The 22,919-nt window shown below is 38.5% G+C and overlaps 1 long non-coding RNA gene across 2 annotated transcripts in view; it reads left to right on the plus strand.

Annotated features, from left to right (window-relative positions):
• The window catches only part of LOC129409229 (uncharacterized), a 96,947-nt gene that overhangs the window by 73,443 nt on the left and 585 nt on the right, over positions 1–22,919 (plus strand). The gene's annotated exons all lie outside the window — the stretch shown is intronic.

Here is a 22,919-nt window from a genome sequence, read left to right on the forward strand (position 1 = left end):
TTCGAGATAAGACTGAGTCCAAACATGGTCAAGTTCGAGATAAGACTGAGTCCAAACATGGTCAAGTTCGAGACAAGACCGAGTCCAAACACGGTCGAGTCCCAGACAAGACCGAGTCCAAACATGGTCAAGTTCGAGACAAGACCGAGTCCAAACATGGTCAAGTTCGAGATAAGACTGAGTCCAAACATGGTCGAGTCCCAGACAAGACCGAGTCCAAACACTGTCGAGTCCAGACAAGACCGAGTCCAAACATGGTCTAGTTTGAGACAAGACCGAGTCCAAACACGGTCGAGTCCCAGACAAGACCGAGTCCAAACATGGTCGAGTCGACAGACAAGACCGAGTCCAAACACGGTCGAGTCCCAGACAAGACCGAGTCCAAACATGGTCTAGTTTGAGACAAGACCGAGTCCAAACACGGTCGAGTCCCAGACAAGACCGAGTCCAAACATGGTCAAGTTCGAGATAAGACTGAGTCCAAACATGGTCAAGTTCGAGATAAGACTGAGTCCAAACATGGTCAAGTTCGAGATAAGACTGAGTCCAAACATGGTCGAGTCCCAGACAAGACCGAGTCCAAACACGGTCGATATTTATACATTCTTACACCTCTATTTTCTTTTTTTTTTTCAAAAATTTGTCTATCTATCTCATAAAACCAGCCCTCCCATGTCATTCCTTTAAAAAAAAAATGATTTTGAGTCTTGTCGGACAAGCATTTCCCCGGCTCTCCATCTTGCCTCGCTCTCCCTCCCCGCTCCTCTCTTTACCTGTCAGCCGCCATTTGAAGTGGTGTCAGTGATTTGACCCTTGACCCCGGCTGTAAATTAGCGTCAAAACACTACATCCCCTCCGCGCCGCTACATGGTGCGGCTAACGCGAAACAAGCCAAGTCAGTCTATCAGCGGAAAACACGGAGATAAGCTTACATGGTGTAAAGAGCTTCAGTCATTTAAAACTTAGACTTAAACAAACGTTATTGATCCTCAAGGGAAATTATTGGACTCAGTAGCTCAAAAATCATGATATATTATAATAACAAAGAGCAAAAATATAAATGGTAATAATTAGGGACGATACAAAATGTCGTGCCGTAAGATCTCGCAAGAGAAAAATTTTCTCGTGAGATTTTTTGCAAGTGTTTACATTTGGATTGGACAAAACATGATCTCGTACAGTTCCAAAAAGCAGTACTAGAATGGAAACAAAAATATGAAATCAAATAAGTCCAAACTGTGAGGCCAAAATTGGAAGATGAATCGCAAATTTATATATGAGGAATTATGTTAAAATCTCGTCTTGTCTCGTTCTCGTGGACCCATTCTCATATCTCGTCTCGTCTTGTGGAAAAGGTAAGTCGCAAAAATATCAAGAGACTGGTGTCAAATAAGGCATAATTATATAAATGTATACAGTTTATACAAGTAAAAATTTAAAGAGATATAGAAATAGTAGTACAAATATATCTCTCAGCTGTATACAAAGCAAAGATGAAATAGTAATTGACAGGACTTAGGGTTATCTCTTACATAACAGTGAGTTGTTGTACAGTTGTAGGAATTATTATCTGTTACTTCAAGGTGAGTTGTTGTACAGTTGTAGGGAGTATTACCTGTTACTTCAGGGTGAGTTGTTGTACAGTTGTAGGGAGTATTACCTGTTACTTCAGGGTGAGTTGTTGTACAGTTGTAGGGAGTATTATCTGTTACTTCACGGTGAGTTGTTGTACAGTCATAGGGAGTATTATCTGTTACTTAAGGGTGAGTTGTTGTACAGTTGTAGGGAGTATTATCTGTTACATAAGGGTGAGTTGTTGTACAGTTGTAGGGAGTATTATCTGTTACATAAGGGTGAGTTGTTGTACAGTCATAGGGAGTATTATCTGTTACTTAAGGGTGAGTTGTTGTACAGTTGTAGGGAGTATTATCTGTTACATAAGGGTGAGTTGTTGTACAGTTGTAGGGAGTATTATCTGTTACTTCACGGTGAGTTGTACAGTTGTAGGGAGTGTTATCTGTTACATAAGAGTGAGTTGTTGTATAGTTGTAGGGAGTATTATCTGTTACTTTAGGGTGAGTTGTTGTACAGTTGTAGGGAGTATTATCTGTTACATAAGGGTAAGTTGTTGTGCACTTGTATGGAGTATGTTATGAATGTAGTCCTGTATCCTGTAGTACTGGATGTGATAATGCAATACTTTCTTATATGGTTTTAGGGGCTAGTTCACGGCTGTGCGATATATTACAATCGAATCAAAATCGCAGTTTGAGTTGGCGCAATTATCAAATCTTGTTGTACCTGTAGATTAGGCATCTACAAACATGTTCTGAAATACATGGGGTTCTTGAATTAATTTATTCATTCATATTTCAATCTCTTTCAAATTAACACTCCCGGAGTTGTATACAAATGTGCACTCTGGGTGGAATCGTACTTTAAAATAAATATATATCGCATATTGCATCGCCCTAGCCCCGCCCCCTTTGAGAAACTGACCAATCAACAACTGATCTGCATCAGTACAAATCCGTTTCTGCTTATTCTTGACTGCTATGTTAATTTATTGATTTTCCTTTTAATACGAGGCGAGTGTGGGTCTTTAAACAGGTAAAGTTGTTGATTTATAACCCAAAGGCTGGTGGTTCAATCCCAGCCCATGACCAGTGCAAACTTTTGTCATGTACTTCGACAAGGCACTTAATTGGTTTTGCAAAAGTGCTTATTTATAACCCAAAAATGTCTGTGTAATCCCTCAGTTGTCCATGTAGGATTTTAGAACCCAAAGGTTGATGGTTCAATCCCAGCCCATGACCAGCGCGTACTGTTGTCTTGTACTTGGGCAAGGCACCTCATTCGTTTTGCTCTAAAGTGTTGATTTATAACCCCAAAATGACTGTGCAATCCCTCATTCATCAAGGCAGGACCTTATAACCCAAAGGTTGATGGTTCAATTCTCACCCATGATCAGCACGTACTGTTGTTGTGTGCTTGGGCAAGGCACTTCATTAGTTTTGCTCTAAAGTGTAGATTTATTGCCCAAAAATATCTGTGTAATCCCTCAGTTGTCCCGCTAGGATCTCAAAGGTTGATGGTTCAATCCCAGCCCCTGACCAGCTCAAACTTTTGTCTTGTACTTGGGCAAGGCATCTCATTCATTTCTCTAAATTGTTGATTCATAACCCAAAGTTTGTGTAGTTTTTCAGTTTTCTAGGTAGAAGGTTGATGGTTCCATTCTCACCCATGTTCAGCATGTACTGTTGTTGTGTACTTGGGCAAGGCACTGCATTCATTTTGGTAATGATAAATGTAGTGTGAGTGACAGTTGGTACAGTATACAGTTTTTTTCTCGCATTTTTTTTTTTCTTTAAAATTTTTTTTCTGTCAGATTATGTTTTCAAAGTTCTAGTAGAGGTGACCAAGATACATTCTAAATAAAAACATCGCCAGACCTTTATCAACGCAGCTACACACTCAATATTTTATCAACTTCTACACAGTGAAGAAATTACAGAATGGAAGTTTCGCAAACATTAATAAGTGACAGAAAGATATAGTCAAGCCGGGGAAGAAAATGCTTTTTTACACAACACCAGTATCACAAGTCTACTCCTCTGACACAGCTGATTGTAAGAGAAGCCGATAGCGCAGCCAGCGTAGCCCTTTAATAATTCATTTAGTTAGGCTATGATCTATCATTTTGTACCTTTTGACATGCGATATTGAAATTTAATATTACATCAATACAAATGATGTATTGCCAGCCGTTTGCAGAGGGGATTGCAAAGGGATCTGGTATTTCTTACTCTGCTTGTACTTTCTGCTCTCCAAAAGCTACATTGTACTGAAGAATGTCAAGAAAAAGAAAAGGAAAAAGAAAAAAAAAAAGCAAATCTGTCTTTCTTAACCCCTCGTCTTTGGTATGTGTGTTTAAAAGTGACAAGTTAAAACGCTACAGGAGCTAAAATCGGAAGAGAGGATCGGGTGGTGGAAAGGAAGTATAGAAGCGAAGGATGACGATGATGAAGGGGGGGAAGAGGGAGTCGTCAGCCCGCGTCGACATCTTTGACACGGCTCTTTAGCGCGTTGAAATCCCGCAGGCAAGGAGCGGAGAAGGAGAGGAGCGCGACTGTCACTGTGTCCTTAGGCAAGACACTTCACGTACATTCTTGTTTCGATATACGTGGTTGGGCATCCGACGTTAAAAACCTGATCAAATGGAGGAACAGTTTTGATTAATGGCTCAGTTGTCAGTATCAGAGTTGTAGGAAAGGCGAAAGAAAAGAAAAAAAAAAAAGAGAAAATACACAAAACAATATTTAAAAATTCCAGTTATTTTTTAGAGCAAAAAGCAAAGCGAAGAAGGATGATGATGATGTGGGGGGAAGAGGGAGTCGTCAGCCCATGTCGAGTCCTTTGACATGGCTCTTTAGCTCGTTCAGAGATGAAGAGGAGGATGAAGAGAAGGAGGAAGAGGGGGGTAGGAGATAGGTGTAAGCAAACTAAAGGCAGAGAGCAGCCTTAGCCCTGAACGCTTCGCTCCTTCAGATAGAGAGGCAGTGATAGTAGCGGGGGCCCCTTGTCAGTCGGTTGTTAGATTATACGTGTCAGAGAGGAGGATTTCCCCAGTACTAAACGTGAAAGCAGCTACCAGGAGACATGCGAGGGGAGACGAAGGGCTAAACAGCTCGTGACAGGTTTGGGAATACAGTGGATGGAGATATTATGTGTTGGAACAAATGGTAGCAAGAGACGGTTTAGTAAGAAGATATTGTAGTTTCTTATAGACATGAAAGGGCCCATATTACGCTATTTTCTGATGTGTTATAATGTCGTTTCTTCATTGAAAACATAACCAGGGTTGTGTTTTGTTTCATTTACACAAGTTAAACACACAAATCATGCAAATTTAGGCTTCGAGTCTTTCTCTCAAACTGAAAACGTTCCACCTTGTGATGCCATGTGTTGATACAGGAAGTCCTCCACTGTGTTTTTAAACTCCATACAGCTTCACTTCAATCATTTGGATGATTTCAGCCCAAGAACTGCCAATCTTTACTGAACTAAAGGTGAAAGGTAGCTGGAACAGAGCATTTTGAGCTTTGGTGATGTAGACAGACTGATTATAAAGGATTAGTCAAACGTGTGAATGAAACAAAACACAACTCCAGGAACAGTATGTTTTGGATGAGGTAACAGCATTTTAACATGGCTAAAAGCTCACAAGACTCAATGTTTTGTAATATAGGACCTTTAAGGAGTGAAGACCATTACTATGCAAATTAAAACCCAATCACGTAAACTTTAGCCAGCAGTTTTAGATGATTCTTACTTGGTATGGATTGTGGTCCTTTCGATATAATTTTCCACAGTATGCAATAAAACCTATCTATCTCCATGGAGAATATTATATAAAGCATAGTTTTATCTTTCTGTATCCATGGAATTATGCATTTAATCTTGAATGACCTCTTCTTCTTTTCACTCACTCATGATGCTTAACCCTAACTTGTAGATTGTTATTTTTTGTCTCGGTGTTCAAAAATGTTCCAATTTAATCTCAGTTTTTAAGTTTTAATCTAAATTTTCTTCTATTTCTTAGACTTAGACAACCTTTAGTGATTGACAAGGGAAATTATTTGGACACGGTAACTCACACTTCACAATATATTATAATAACAAAGAGAAAATAATATATAAATTGTAATAATACATTCTAAATAAGTATCAAACATAACAAGAGACTGGTGTCAAATAAGGCATAATTATAGTAAAAAATACAAGTAAATCAAAACATAAAAGTAAAAAAAAAATATAGAAATAAGTAGTACACTACAAAAAACTAAATCTAGCCAAGTTAAGATGAAAAGTTTTATCATGATTTCAGTAAATTTTAGTTGACAAGTGAAATTATCTGCTAGTGAAACAAGATTTTTGGTATTTAAAATATGAAAATACATCTTGATACACTTGAAATAAGAAAAACAACAACTTTCTGCACAATATGAAACAAAATCTCATGTTGCTTTAATTAAGAAAAACCCTCTTATTCCACTGGTAGATAATTTTACTTGTCAAGTTGAATCTACTCAAATAAAGTAAAATTTTCTTAATTTATGTCATTTTAATTTAACTAGATATTGTTTTTTTTCCCAGTGTAATAACAAATCTCAGCAATATACAAGAGGCTGTAAGGAAAATTTGATGTTTTTTCTAAGCCTTCGCCCATATGTTACTGCATTTTAGGTCATAGTGGTCAATAAAGTAAAAATCTGAATTAAAAAGTGAGTAAGTGTAAACAACATTTCAAACCAGGCCAAATTTTATATCTACATAAGCGCCATCTTCTTTAGTACATGATTCACTGACATTAGAACTGAGCATTTTCTTCTTTTTATGTGACTAATGCTCGATACTACCACCATCTTCTCTTATTTACGTCCATGGCACATCCACAGCACATGCGCGTAAACAAACTTCTCCATGTCACAAATGGTTGGTGTGAACATCTCCTAACACCACTTGTTCATCACTGTCTCAGCCATATTTGTGTAGGGACAATATGGCGGCGTGATTACATCTAATAGTGTTGATGATGATTACAACAGCCCGTCAAATCATTCTCCATCCTGACGCGTTTCCTCTCCTGGCGTAAATACATTTTCGCAGACAGATCAGATCAAATCCGCCATGTAGTATTTTGTCCTTAATTTATTTATTTATGACATGATTCAGAGGAGCTGACCTGCTAGCGTGTGTTAGCTGGAATCATGAATACACTCGAGTGAAGTGACGCGCATGCGGTTGTGTCATTAGCATTGCGTCGGCCTATTAGCATTATGTATTTTTTGCTACTGATAAGCGGATGCTGGTCTTTTAGCGATGCCGAGGATAGCGTGGTGATTGTGTGCGTATGAGATGTTCCTAGTTCCTTTTGATAACACTTGAAATTTCCGGCGTCTTGTTGATTTTGTTGATGAGAAACAATGAGTATGCGGTGATCGTTTAGCCGAGCTGTCGACAATTTAGCAGGAATTACTGTAAAGTTTCCTTCGAGTCCTCATAGCTTGGAGTTTGGAGCTTTACTATGCATATTTTGTATCAAAGGATCGGTCAAATTTAGAGGACAATTCCTCCAAAAGGGACAAGCAACTTCACCTACCCAATGGACAGTTTCACTATCTTGTCAAAAGTGATGTAGATCAGTGTTTCCCAAAACCATATTTTAAAAGATCACAAATCTTCGTGATCCAAGTCATTATACATCATTCACAAATCACAAAATAAAGGTGGATTTGATCATTATTGAACATTAATGAGAATATTTTATTGTTGACAGAGTGATCGTGTTTTAAACAATGAATCAGCAATAAAAGGATCCATAAGTTGCCTATTTGGACATTAAATGTGGCCCATTTCTTTTCTTTTTTTTCAACATTCAGTTGAACCAGGAATATTGGAACAAAATAGTCAATAACGTAATTACAAAAAGATTAGAAATTATACAAAACATGTCTTAATATTTCAACATTTCTAATGAGATAGGTGGCCCTGTCTGCGTTTTTGTAGCCCGTCCCAGTCCGGGGTGAAGGAGGAGAGTGCAGCAGCAGATCAGTGTCAGAACTGTATATTGCGGATCTACATGCAGATCGTGACAAGGTCACTAAAAAAATAATAATCTTTTGCGACCTACCTGAGGTTTGTGACTCAGACTGCAGGAAACAATGCTGTAGACCTACCTGATTTTTGACAGTCTTGAAAGTAATCCCTTGCTTTTCCGAACATCCTTATAATTTACCGCAGTTTTTAAGTACTCTTTGCAACTTTCTGAGTCCTCCTTGAATTTTTTTCTGTCATGGTTAATACTTTAAGAATCACTAGCATGCCAAATGCACATTAGAATTATTTCCTGGTCCATAGATTAAAAAAAACAAACAAAAAAACCCAAAACATTATATAATTGGTTTTGGCTGACTGAATCTAGTCTATTTTTGACCCTAAGAGCAACTTTGACAATACATCTAGATTAGGGTCACTTTTAAACTTAGTCATGTACAGCACTAATGCTGTAATGCTATAATAGCAACTAGCATGCTAAGCGCACATCAGTAATGCCTCCTGATGTACGGACACTAAAAACGCTTTATAATAATTAGATGCAGACAGGATAAAGTGATCTCATTTTGATCCCAACTGTTTTTCCAGTATATCTGTACTAGAGCCACTTTTAAAACTTTATTTCACAAACAAAAAAATTATGTATGCTATAATGCTATAACAACAACTATCATGCTAACCACACACTGCCATTGCATCCCAGTTTGCTAACAATTAATTAAATGCCACAGCTTATTTAACTGCATAACACGAACCAAAAAAAAAAAAGAAAAAAGAAAAAAAAAAAAAAAGAAAGAAATCTGGTACACCCCCTTTAACTATAATCTCCCCTAATCTAATCAAAGCACCAAACCTGTGATGCATTTATTTTTCATTTTTAATCCTCTACATCCTGCGGGCACATTGACCTTTCTCCCTGCCCTGACACTGCCCCGTACATGTCGGAAGCGTGCCATGCTGCTAGGGTGTCTGGGTATGTTCATCGCGGGGGATGTGGGGGGACGCCACGAGAACCAAGGCCAGGGAGGGAACGGCTTTCTTGGGGTTGCTTTGGGTCGTGGTGTGCCTCCCCTCTCTCCTGCCTTATGTCAAGCCTTCATTATTCCCCGTGCCAAGGTCCTGACCTGCTTCACCAGATCTGCGCCTGGCATTGTCCGCAGAAAAACCAGTGTGGCGTTTGGTAAGGTTTAATAAAACAGCCTGTTGGCAACCTGGGCGCTTGTAACGTTGCCACATCTACCGCGTGCACTATGTTCGTTTAATTAATTAAGACGCCCACGCACTGTAAATATTTGATATTTATGTGTAGTTTAGTCATGGAGAGGATTAATTTGCGGTGAGGTGACTTAAAAGGTGCAAACAAATTAGATGTACTATTAGCAACACTTAGAGTATGACCTTATGTGTGCATTTAAACGCTATTAATTTTTAACCAGTCATTTAAAACAAGTGCACTATGCTGGCATCAAATCTACATAGAGTTATGGAGCAGTGGAGTTATGACATATGACAAAGGGAATGGATTCTAGACTGACTGCACTCCAGTTATAGTATAAGTTATAGTGTATCTTTAATGCATTTAAAATAGAATAACAAAATATATGTTGCACTTAAATAAATAAATATGAATGAATGAATCAAACCATTCTTTTTATTACTTGAAGACTCTTAGCTTCTAGCATTATAATATTAACTTTATTGCTTCATCCAGCTTCACCACATTTATGCATTTACCATTTTTTAAAAACATATTACGCAAAGTTTACTTTTATGAGCTTTGAATCATGTTAAAACAGTGTTCTTCATTATCACACTCATCATTACTCAATCATTACTGCTTCATTCATGCATGTTTCCTGAATTGTCCTGCATTAGAGACTTGAAAGCTCAGAAAATTCCTGTTTTAACCTACCTCCTATCTCCGCCTACTTTACTTTACTCTTTAAAAATCACACTCCAGGTGATACATAAGGTTCAAAACTGTCATGTAGCTATCTTTCAACAGTAGCTATAAGGAAGAGGCAAGGCTTCTCAGACAATGTTTTTTGGTCGAAACTGTTTTTATTCGTTTTGGCCTTTTCGTCACCACGGAGCCAGCGTTTCGGGTGGGCGTAAAGTTCGATTTTGGAAAACGGGTTCTAGAGTGGAGAAATCTGAGAATGCCGGTGTTTCATTTCATGTGGACAAGCAACCCGCAGCGTTCGGTGACCCCCGTCATCGCCACGTGACCAGAAGAGAACCCCACGCAGGAAGGACTTGCACTATGCTCTTGTGCTCTTTGTAGTATTGTGTGTCCAGTGGCTCTGGCTGTATCCTGTTTACAGCACCACATATAGGTGGGGCACATGTATTACAATGTTTTCACTCAGTGCTCCGACATCATGTGGATGTGAATATTTATTGATCTGACATATGTGTGGATGCAAATATTTTTAAACCCGCAAAAAAGAAAAAAAATCCAGGAGCGTTGTTGTGTGGACGTAGCCTCAGTTTTGCAGTTTGGACATTTTACCTAAAGAATACATATGTCTTCTTTCATATTGCTAAACAGGTAACTATAACAGAAATACAATTAATGAACTTACTCACCGCTCCTGCTTGACATTCTCCCTCACCCACTCCTCCTCCTCTTCCTCCTCGGAGCCTCGGGGGTGCATGGATCAGGTCAACACCTCAGTGGGAGGGGCTGCGTGGGCCAGGTGACCTTTGCCTGTCATTGTTTAGCTCCTCTCACCTCACCCAGGGAGACGTGAAGGAGCTTAGGCCCTCCACCTGCCACCGCCTTTATTGTGGAACTACTGGAGGCATTGGCTTGTGGCGCACTTGGTCCCATCGTGCCAAAACCGCAGACACACGTCCAACTAATGCTGCTATAGCAAATGTTAGATTGGAAGTAACTTTGTACATATGGACTCTTTAGGGACGTAATAGAATTCTCTTACATGTTGTTTGTTGTAGAAGGTAATAGAAGACTGACTTGGTTGGGTTCCCTATAAATTAACATCTTTTCCAAAAGTTTTATTCACATTTTTATTTTTTTTTTTCCATTTAATTTTGGTAGGAAAGAAAGAAAAACCTATAAAATAATTAGAATAGAGAATATTTGAGAAACTGTGAATTGTCAAGCAGAAAATGTCAGCATAATAACACAACATTCTAAACCAATAATTGCTTTTTACTCCATACAATATGTTGTTAAAGCACCTATGCCGATATGCGATGCGGTGGTATCGCCTATATCTTTTAAAAAGTATTTTCTTATGGTAGCAACTGACAGTTTTATAAAGGGTACATTTATATGACGGTCTGAAAAGAAGACATCGCGTCTTCACTTTTTATTCCACATTTAGACGAGCGTTTTTGGGAGGAAATCTGATTGCATACGGTGACGCAAAAGTGTGTGGAATTCCATTGGGTATGCATGCCAGGTGGCAACGTGGTGATGCTAGATGGTGATGTATGTGACGTAAATACGTACATGACGTGAGCAGATCTGACCAGAGTTTTGCGTCTTGGGCAGTGTAGACGGAAACTCTACGGCGGAGCATATTCAACTTTTCCACTTTGGAGGGTGTTTTTAGATTTTTGCATTTTTAAGCCCCAAAAACGCCGTCACCGTCTAAACGAAAGGCACTTCTGATAAAATATTTTGTTGTTTTTACCTGCCAGCGTTCTCGTTTAAACAGCCCTAAAGAAGGAACTACCTGTGACTATCTCAATAAGTTGTTTCTCTGTCTTGGTTCAACATCGGAGTGAGAAGTGACTGAGTGGGCGGGGCTACTTCATTCTGAAACATTTTCTTCACTCATGGTTCACAACAGGGGTTTGTCACATTGCCTCTTTAAAATGTGAATGAATAAATCATATAATAATATAATAAGAATTCCAGCGCTAGGCAAGAAGCTTAATGACACACATGCAGCCATCTTTATTGTGGTGTAGATATTGGCTTGGGGCGTTTTGGTCCAGTCATGCCAAAACCAGAAACCAACTAATGCTGCCATAGCAAACGGTCACCTGATCAGATTGTAAGTAACTTTGTATATAGGCTCTTCAGGGACGCAATGGAATGGCCTTAAACTTAGTTAGTTGTAATAATACTGGCACAAGACCAGCGGAGAAGCAACTCGGAAACAAAGTGAACTCAAAGTGACTTCCGAATGCGATTTGCGTTGCACGGAGAGATAAATCAAATGTTGCTGCAGTGAATAAGGTGCAGGAGCTGAAATGAAATACCCAAATGCTTCCTCTACCGGGGCCTGATTGAGTTCAGGTGGCTCAAAGTGTCTCACCCAGGGCTAGTTGTCAGTGAAGGATCTGCTGTCTGCGCACATAGCGACGGCCCGTGCGCTGGGGGGCTAACCGAACATCGCGCGCGTTGCTGGCTATGACTGATGTTTGTGAGAGCTGCGTTTGGGGGGACGGGCCTTTGACACGCTTCATCTTTCAACGGCAAGGTCTGAGCGAGAAATGAAGATTGATGCGCGCGACTGTCCCCGCATCCCGCCGCGCCCGCCGAACACGCGCGTTACCGTTCACACCTTAGCGCGCCTCGTCTTTGGACTTTTTTTTTTTTTTTTCCCTTCACGTGCGGGGGGCTTCTTCCTGTGTTATTAGAACCACGTGATGTAATTGCGTTTGATCTCCGAATAAACAGGGGATCAGTCTATCTAGCGCGGTGGCGATGGCAGATGTGATGGACGAGCGCATTAGCGGAGAGGACAACATTAGATTTGCTCAAAATTATTGATCTTTTGTTTGTGAGCCAAGTCGGCGATAAATAACAGCGCACGGGAGATGTGACTCATTATCACGGTGCCAAAAGCGCGACAGACCTCTCTCCTTCCCCCTCTCATCTTCTTCTTCTTTCTCCTCCTCTTTCCATCCTCTTCTTCCTCCTCTCCACGCGACGCACGAACCAATTTCATCTGTTTTTAATCCCTTCTTCTTTTCGTCTCTTTACAGCCAAGCGTCGCCGTCACTATCTGATTCCCTTAAAATTTTAATCCCCCTGTGATAACCCTGTATTATTGCACATTACGCACAGCAGACGGACACACAAACACACACACACACATAGCGTTTAGTCCGTCTCTGCCTGTTTTATTCCTTTTACCTTCTTAGTGAAGAAAAAATCCTTTTATCACACAATGGGTAATTTATATCCATTACCAGCGTTTTCAATCCTTTTCAGCGCGCCTGTCACCGCCGTTGGCACACTCGTGATTAATGTGATCTAATAATAGTCTGCCATTATATTTCCTTTAGTAAAACATGTACCAACATCCTTTTCAGCTCCTCCAAATTCATTGCCCCTTAAAATATTTTCCCCTTTTCGTTTGAAAGGCGAGATTGCATTTTTTGCGCGTGTGTGTGCTGGCGTCTGTGAGGTGTTAACTGTGTGTTTGTGTGCGTGAGTGTGTGTGTGTGGGATCGGTCTGTTTAAGAGAAGGATGGGAGCTGTCTAATTCAGGTGACTATGTGGTCTTCTGTTGGTTTTTAAGAGGACAGGAGGGCAGTGGGTGTTTACAATGGGGGTTTTGATCGATGTTGACGCGTGGTACAATGGACTTTGTAGTTTTTGTGGTTTGGAGCTTTGTAGGCCTTTTTGACAGGCTGCAGGACTCAGAGAAATCAAATGGGAACTGCAATTTTAGTTCTTGCAGTTGTCAGTGGGACAGTTATTAAGGCTAGTAGTAGAAAGTGTTAAATAACTTGTTGAAAAGTTGTGGAAAAGTAGTGCTACCTCTACAAACATGCTCTGAAACGCATGGGATTTTTGTGTCAGTTTTTCTTCTCTGTCAGTCTTCTCTCAGATTTGAATGCTCCTGGATGCTGATAATTTATATAATTTTATTTTTTTGTGAACTAAATTGTCATTGTAAAACTTGCAACTGCAAACTGCAAAACTAATCATATCACAATACACAAAAAATTTGCAAACATCCTAGTGATGCAACAATATCCAAATCTCTCGGTACAATATCATCATGATATGCATCTCACGGTACGATATTTATTGCGATATTTTGGAGTGGCTGATATAAATGTAGATTGGACACTTTTTTGCTTTTAAAATCCCCTGACAAGGTTTTGGTGTGAATTATTACTTTCATAATCCCAAGAATTCAAGTAAAAACATATAACTTGATGTTGTCTGCGCTGAAATGAATCATGGGATATGTAGTTCCTGATGTTTATTAGCTATTGCTATGATAAAACAGTGCATTAAAGCAAAGGAACTCGTAATTCGATATATTGTGACAGCCCACGATACTATAGTGAGATGTTTGACGATACGATATCACAATATTTCGGTTATTGTTACATCTCTAAAACGTCCAGTTTTTTGTTTTGTTGTGGTAACCCTACCCTTTAGTTTGATTTGCTAGAGTGCTATAAAAGACCTTAAAAGTTGTATTACATAACTTTCTAGTGGAGGGTCCATTACCTGCTTGCCTCCATGGAAATGTTATAGACATGCCTAGAACGTTCCATCTATCATGAGGGAGACAAGCAGGTTACAGCACTACATTACAATTCAGATCTGTGGAGAGAAAGAAATATAATTTTTTTTTGTGTGCTATAGATACACCCAAAATTAATAGCTGCTAAATGTATATGTTTAATGTCATACCATGGAACATTCCAGGCAAAGCAGGAACATCTCTGTGGAGACAAACAGGTCCACCTTCATCAGAAAAGTTCCTTAGTGCACCTTTAAAAGCTTGAACATGAACAAAACTGTGATCATAAAACTTAAATGACTCATCTTATCATCACAATACTTCCGTAAATTGAAATAAAATGATGCTTTTCTGTGTTTTTATTTATGCGGGCCTACCCTTTAGCCAGATTCGGTAGAGCACTGTAAAAGACCTTAATGACTTGAACTTTGAATCCAGGTTGCACGCTGCACCTGCTCTTAAGGAGGCCACCAGGGCATATCTAAAAATAGGGCCTTACCTGTTTTAGATCTCGCCTTATTCCTTATGTACTCTTGATATTTCTAGCTACCTTCCTATTAAATACATGGGAACTATGTTTGCTCCAAAACATTGAATCTGATGGTTTACTTCCTGTTGATCAGAATATAATGTAATATGATTTGGGAAAAATATCGAATGCCGATTTTTCTGAGATTGAGATTGAGAAGATACATTGTGTAACTTTTCTGGTGGAGGGTCTATCAAAAGCTTTCCTTTGTTATATCTTTCTTCTTGGATACCAAATCAGAGTTACAGGTCAGATCTGTGGAGAAGCAACCCCGTTTTTCTAGGTATTTTTGAGCTATAACCCCACCTGTAATGTAATAAATGCAAGGCAGAGCTGCGTAATGTCATACTGTGGAACATTCCAGGCAGAGCAATGACCTATCCATAGAAACAAGCAGGCGACGGACCCCTAAACAAAAAGTTACCTAATGCAAATTTAAGATTCATTTCAAAGTTCACAATTTAAAAGCATTCCAAAGAACTGACAAAAATACTGAAATATGAATTGACAACTTAATTGGCCGTATTTCAGAACTTGTTTGTACAGATCGAAACTACAGGATCAGCAGTTTTATATGCAGAATAAAACAGGATATTTTGGTGTTCGTGAAGGTGCTCGGTGCAACTTTTCTGTGCCTGCCAGCTACTTGTCTCCACGGAGATGTGATTGCGTTACCACCAATATTCCTGGGTATGGCATTAAACTCTCCAATCTCCATAGAAACAAGCAGGAGATGCCACCAGGCCAATTTACAGCAAGAATGCATGATTTTAAAGCAATTCTTGAGCCATAAAAACACTCATAATTGAATAAATGCATCTTATGTAAGTTTAATAGCATATGGTGAACATTACAGGCAAAGCAACAGGATCTCCATGGTAGCGGCCACCCAATCTGAAAAGTTATGCAGTGCACCTTGCAACTCTAATCATGGGAAACCACTCAAAATATCTATTGTCCCCTTGTATCTCTGGCTTTTGATCTTACATTGAATATTTTCTAAGCATATGGTACCAAATAATAAGTAAGAGTAATTATAGTCACTTCTGTATTATTGCAATTATCGACTTCAGCTTCACTTCATTATATAGAAGGCCACTTATTAAAAGCCTGTACTTTAGATGTTTTATTAAATGTTGACTATTATGAAGTAGAATGAATCAATCCGAAGCACAATTAAAGCTAATTGGTTGACGAGCAGAGAATGTTTGTAGATTTTCGCTCTGAAACAACAGCAGCTTGGCCGTAAAATGCAAACATTCACAGTAATTAAACGTAAAGACAATACGCCGCTAGATAAGAAGATAAGAACTATGAACAGACCAGTCATGTTTTGATTTTGGTTTATTTATTGGTTTGGACAATATCAGCCACAAATACATGTTTGTTTGTTTGTTTGTTTGTTTGTTTTTTTTTAATATATATTCCTACATAGTAAACAAACAAAAAGCTTTGGAAATGTTCCTCAGTATGGTATTAATCTTATCTAACATGCATTTATAAAATTTAAGTTTTTATTGCTCAGAAATAACTTAAAAACATGTGCTGTTACTGTGGACAGGGTCACCTCTCCATATATATGACTTGTGACTTGGCCTACATTTAATGCCATACTGTGGAACATTCTAGACACCATTGATTAGAGGTGTTTTATGCATGCACAGTATCAATCATCACATGTAGTTACGTACAAAAGTGGAAAGTGACTTGTGAAATATTGCAAATACTGGTTAGAAGACTGGATACTATATTGGCTGAAAAAAAGAAAATAAAGAAATCAAAATCAAAACATCCCTACATTTCTGTGCTGGTTCAGGTGGGGTGAAGTCAGGGCCGGTTAAATGTGTGTGTGTGTGCCCATTATCTTACCTAGTATCCAGAAAGAATACACACTTTATATACAATACTTTGCAAAGATCTGAGTCTGGTAACTGGTGAATCTCCGAGTTCAAATGGATGTGAATGACAGGTGGATTAACCAATCAGGGACACACATTGTCCATCCATATCAAAACAAATATGCTTACTGCTTATGAGGTAAAAAGGAAGGAAGAACATCTCACAGAGGATTAAAAAAATGTAATGAGCCAATCACGAAACTCTATTAAAGAGCCCATATTACTCTCTTTTCTGATCTATGTTATAATGTTGTTTTGTCATCAAAAATAGACCTGGAGTTGTGTTTTGTTTCATTCACACATTTTTAACACAAAAATCCTACATATTTAGGAGTTCTTCTCTCAAACAGAACAAAATTCCAAGTGCTCCACTGTGTTTTTCAACTCCATACACCTTCACTTAAGTCATTTGGACAATTTCAGCCCTGGAATTGCCCATTTCTACTAAACAAAAATGAAAATGTAACTGATAACTGCTTCATGACATCACAAGGTGGAACAGAGCATTTTGAAGTTTTGGAGACATGTGTGAATGTAACAAAACACAACTCCAGGTATGTTTTTGATGAGGTAACAATATTCTAACATGGGTTAAAGCTCACAATAATCAATTTTTGTGTAATATAGAACCTTTAATCAAAAAATTATCGTCAAGTATTAATTATCAACAATCCAAATATCAGGTATGATTATCAGAAAAATCATCACACCATTCCTATGTCTTTCTGTGCTCGTTCAGGTGGGCAGGGGCAGGGCCAGTGGTATGTGTGTGTGTGTGTTTGTGTGTGTGTGTTCGTGCCGTGGGGAGGTAGTCCAGCTTTGGGCATGGCTCTCTCCCAGCCGGGCATCCTGAGCCAGTCTGCCACTCACGGGGCACGCTTCAGACGGGGGCGGTGCCAGCTTGCTCTCGTGCACGCCGCTATGGCCACGTGCACGCGCTTACACACACGCATACACACATACACGCAGAAGGGTCCTGGCTCCCTCCCACAAACAGAGTTAACCCTTCGCGGGCTCTCAGACTTGTATCCAGGATGAACAGGTGGTCTCACAAAACATGGGCATCAATTTCCTCGTGACTTATCCCACTGTGTGTACTGTGAGTGTGTGCATGTGTGTGTGTGTGTGTGTGTGTGTGAGGGGAGGAGGGCCAGACAAAGACAGAAAGAAGAGAAAAAAGGGTGCACTTGCATATAGCTTCATGCAGAATGTGAGGTGTGTCTTATTTAGAACTGACAAATCAAAACTGAAGAAGGAAGGTGTGTCTTTTTGTTGCATCCTATTGGACGAGCAGTGGAAGCGTGGTTAAAGGGCCCATATTGCGCCATATTACTATTTTCTGATCTATGTTAAAATGTCGCTTCCTCATCACAAACATACCAGGAATTTCGTTTTGTTTCATGCACAATACAGAAAGTGCCCCACTGTGGTTTTAAACTCCATGCACCATCACTAGAATCATTTGGATTTCAATCTCTACTAAGCAAAAGGTAAAGGGTATCTGTAACTTGAAAATTACCGCTTCATGACATCACAAGGTGGAACAGAGCTTTGGCAATGTAGACAAACTAATTATGAAAGGGTTTCTCAAACATGTGTGAATGAAACAAAACACAACTCCATTTATATTTTTGATGACGTAACAACAACCTAACATGGCTTTAAGTTCACAAGAGTCAATTTTGTGTAATAAGACAACATTTAAATAAAACTTTATATTATCTTTGGTTTTATTATTAGGATTTTCTGAATACACCAAAACTTGACCAAAGCCAGATTTACAATAATTATCTTTTCTATTACCAACTGCCCTGTGGCCACTAATCTGTCTCTCCAACCACCACTACTCACATCTCCATTGTAAGCAAGGTGGTTGTGGGTGAAGGTTCTTGCCCAATGACACATTCTCTTGTTTCATTTATTGAGTCGTTTTAGATGAAAATTGTGATTGAAAATGTGCAAATTATAACAAAGATCCACAGGTGGCATAGTCCTAGATTATAACTATTAGGGCTGCTCGATTATGGAAAAAAAAATCATTGTCAGTATTGAAATCATGATTATTCAAACGATTATTTTTTTGTTACACAATGCATTTATTCAGCATTTCTCTCTCAAAAATAAACCAAAAAGCTTTGCTATTGATAATTTACACAAAAATTTCAAACTGAAAATAAATACAGGCTACAAATATGAACCTTAGAGCAGTTTTGTGATGTATAAAACAAAATGAATAAAATATACTTTGAACATGAAATAAGGGACAGAAAAAGCATAAATGTATCCAAAATAAACTATATATCCAGCTGTCCTACAATCTCTATATTTATTCTATGCTGCTTTGTTAAGCTTTAATCGTTTCAACTTGATTATGAGTTTGGAGATCGTTTGACACACAAATCGAAATAGCGATCAAAATTCAATTAATAGCACTGCCTTAATAACTATATAGAAAGCTGAAGCACAGTATGTGTTCTTTGAAATGAGTTCTCAAACTGGCTTATGTCATATAAATATACACAAAAAGAGTCAGTTTCAAATGACTCTTTGAAATGTCTGAACAGAAAACGAACAGCTCCAACAGATTCAAATCCCGTAAAAGAGCCAAAAGTCCCATCATTATTCCATCCATCCGACTATGCGACTGTAAAATCCAATACCTCCAATCTGATAAACACCAGTGAACAGGCCCTCCAGCTCAGAGCCTGCCACACCTTTGTTGCATGTGTCCCAGTGTTTGGTAGCAGCTTTGGGAGCAGCTTGTGTAGGGTCTGGCCCGGGTGTGAAATCCACATCAGATGGTGAGGAGAGCGCCTTCCATCCAGCTTTTCTTCAGCGGCAAACATCTGATCTCCGTGTGGCGCGTGAGTGCGTGTTAGTGCGCACCTGACCCCAAACACAGCTGTCAGAACAAGCCCGGCCTTCTCACTCGCTCAAATCCCTACGCCGCGCTATTAAAGGTTCTATATTTTGCGAAATTGACTCTTGTGTGATTAAGATTTAACGTTGTGTTGTGTTTCATTCACATGTTTGAGTAATCCTTTATTATTAGTCTGTCTACATCTCCAAAGCTCAACCTTTAATTCAGCAGAGATTGGCAATTCCAAGGCTCAAATTATCCAAATGATTGTAGAGAAAGTGAACACAACGGAGAACTTCCTGTATTACCACATTATATTACACAAAACTCAAACAACATAATAACATAGATCAGAAAATAGCGTAATACCGGCATTTTAAGCAACAAAAATAATACAAACATCTAAAAATAAAGCTGGTAGTAGAGCAGAGGCTTGGCTCGATGTCAGCGGGTTTTAGTAAAGTCTGATTAAATGTGCTGGAAAAGCTCTCTACGGTAAATAACAAAAGTGTCACCATGTTGTTAAATGGTCTGTGTATGTAGCGCATAAAATATACATCTGCAGAAGAGGCACTTTTTAACTGTGATGCGTTCATGAGCGGTGGGAAAAAAGACGTTTAAAACAACTTTCAGGATGAGAGAGCTTTAGTGAGGAGAGGTGCTGGCAGGGAACTGATAAGACAGACTTAGATGCTGCAATTTTTACCTATAACGTTGAATAATATTTTAAACGTATATGTAATTTAAAGAGGCATACCTGATTTTTTTTTATGCATTTCTAATACCAAAACTAATATCAAAACTTGATACTTGTTTGAGCAGGTATCGATACAAAAAACTCACTTTCACAGGACAGAAATGAACCTTTCCTGAATAGCTTTAGAATGAACTTGAGCTGTATCAGAATAAGTATAAAAGCACAAAGACAAGTATATGGACCACTGAGGGATTACACAGAAATTCTAATAAGTTTTTAAAAGGGACAGTCCAGAATTTTGGACATAGGACCTCGTTTCCTAGTTGGCCAGAGTGTTGGAGACGTGTGGAGACACTTTTTAAAATATTCCATCCAGTCCTTGTATTTGCAGAGGTCGCTGGTGTTAGGCTAGTGCATGTCAATGGCCATAGTTAGCCTGACATTGAAAACAGTCTTACTGTCTAACAGCCTCAACAAAGCACCTGAAGCAAATCTATTATTACACCAGACTGTCGCTGTAAATGTCTGTGTTGATAGAATAACCTTGAACCTTGAACCTTGAACCTTGAATAATGTTTGAAATAAAACTAACCCTGTATCACATGAATCGTCGAATGTTGAGGGACTATTTTCTCATATATCAGTCGGCCGCTGCCAAGCTTTCTATCAGGAAGTACAATTTGCTGCTGCTGTTCTGACATAAATCCATCAAATGCAAGGTTGGTTTTACTTCTAAAATTATTTTATCAACACAGACATTCACATCTGGCATTATCATTGTTTTGCTTTGGGTGTTTTGTGGAGTGGGTAAGACTGTTTTTAATGGCAGGCTAACTATGGCCATTGACATGCACTAGCCTAGCACCAGCGACCTCTGCAAATACAAGGACTGGATGGAATATTTTTAAAAAGTGTCTCCACACCTGTCCAACACGCTGGCTCACTAGGAAATGAGGTATGTCCAAAATTATGGACTGTCCCTTTAATGATCAATATCGTAATCGGTATTGCATATCGAGTCTGTTCTTAGTATTGAAATTGGAACGTTAGTATGATGACAACACTAGCATAAACAACTCAAAACAAATCTTCTGTGTGCTAGCTGTGTCTAATTAGAAAGTGTTTTATTGTCAGTGAATCAGGAAGTGCTTGCTTGGAATGCTAGTTCTTATTAGCATTAGCCTGCTATGATAGCAAACTCCACTACAGTTGTTAAAAGTGCCATTAAACTCAATAATTAGGATGCTTGGAACGTATAAGATAAGACTTTGTCACATTTTTAAACAGTAAAACTCAGGTACAGCGCCTTTAAAGTTTGAGATGTACAAGTCCAGCTGTAATTGCCAGGGACTTTTTTTCTATCTTAAAAATAATGATGCCATTATCTTAAGCCTGCAGCCCAAATTACCTTAAAATAATTTATAGAGTTTGGAGTCAATTAATTAATGTATTATTATTTTAATTAAAGAGCTGTCCATACTTGATTTTGTTAGTGCATTAAGTCATTAGCTTTAGCCGCATTAGCTTTGGGCACACCCTTCCCATTCTTATCTATTGTTAAGAAAATCTCACATCATTATTTAAAGCGCACATTTTTTGTCAGTTTCTGTAGTTACGAAATTCCATGATATGAATATTAATTGGCTATATGCCCACTTCCCTATACAATACTTTTAGTCAGTCAATACTTTTTTACTTAGTGTAAAAACAATATATATTTTGAAAAGCTGTTGAAATTAAAAAACAGAATTATGCATATACAGGCGACTCATTTTGGATTAATATCTGATTTTCAAAATAAAGGATGTAGAAACAAGTACTCAGCAACTTATCTGATAAAAATGTATTGAACACTGAACTCTAAGATAGCACAATTTTATAAAAACAACAACAACAACAACAACAACAACAAAAAGTTTAAATTTACAATATAGCACTGATACTCATAGATACAAATTTAAGCAAGTATTGTTTAAACAAGTATCAATACCGAAAAGAACCACATAACAGGACTATAAACAGTGATGTTGATATCCGATACTGGCATCAGATATCGGTGCCAATACTGAAAAAAATTGCTGCTCTGGGTTTTGACTGCCAAATATCGGTTCAGTCGATATCCCGGTTGGACATATAAACTGATGTAATAAGGCTATTTACTGGTCATGGTCAGCCAAGAAAGTCTCAGTGTGTTTGAAATTTATTTATACAAAGCTGCTCTGTGGTTAGTATAGAGATAAATAACAGCTTGACAAGACAAAACTGATCCAAATGTCTTATTTTATTTTTGTTTTAAGGAAATAAATGCTGTTTTCTGTCTATGCACTGGTATCGGCAAATAATACTACTACTACAATTATTTCTACTACTATTGACAAATAAACTACAGTATCGAAATCGTATCAGAACTGAAAAAGCTGCATCAGTGCATTCCTAATAATAATACACAAATCCTGTTTTTTTGTGTTGAAAATTACAATATTGTCCAAAAAAAAAGAGCTTTTAAAATGATAATTTGTGTATCAAAATCGGCATTGAGTATTGATATTCGTAAAGGTGCATTGTGTAACTTTTTGGTTAGGGGTCCATTACCTGCTGTTGTTATGGTTATGTCATTGCTCTGCTTGGAATGTTCCACAGTATGACTTTAAACAGCTTTACGTTATATTTATTTATTTTATTTTAAGTACAGGTGGTTTTATAGCTTAAAAATACAGAGAAAAACAGGCATTCTGGCTGTGAGCGGGCTTGCCTCTCCACAGATCTGACCTGTAACTTGGCCTAGTTTGGTCTCCATGAAGAAAGAATCATTCCAGACAAAAGCAATAACACCTCCATGGAAAAAGCATTT

This window comes from Boleophthalmus pectinirostris, unplaced genomic scaffold (assembly GCF_026225935.1).
Source record: "Boleophthalmus pectinirostris isolate CB_2022bp ecotype Guang Dong unplaced genomic scaffold, ASM2622593v1 HiC_scaffold_19, whole genome shotgun sequence".
In the NCBI taxonomy this organism is placed as follows: domain Eukaryota; kingdom Metazoa; phylum Chordata; class Actinopteri; order Gobiiformes; family Gobiidae; genus Boleophthalmus; species Boleophthalmus pectinirostris.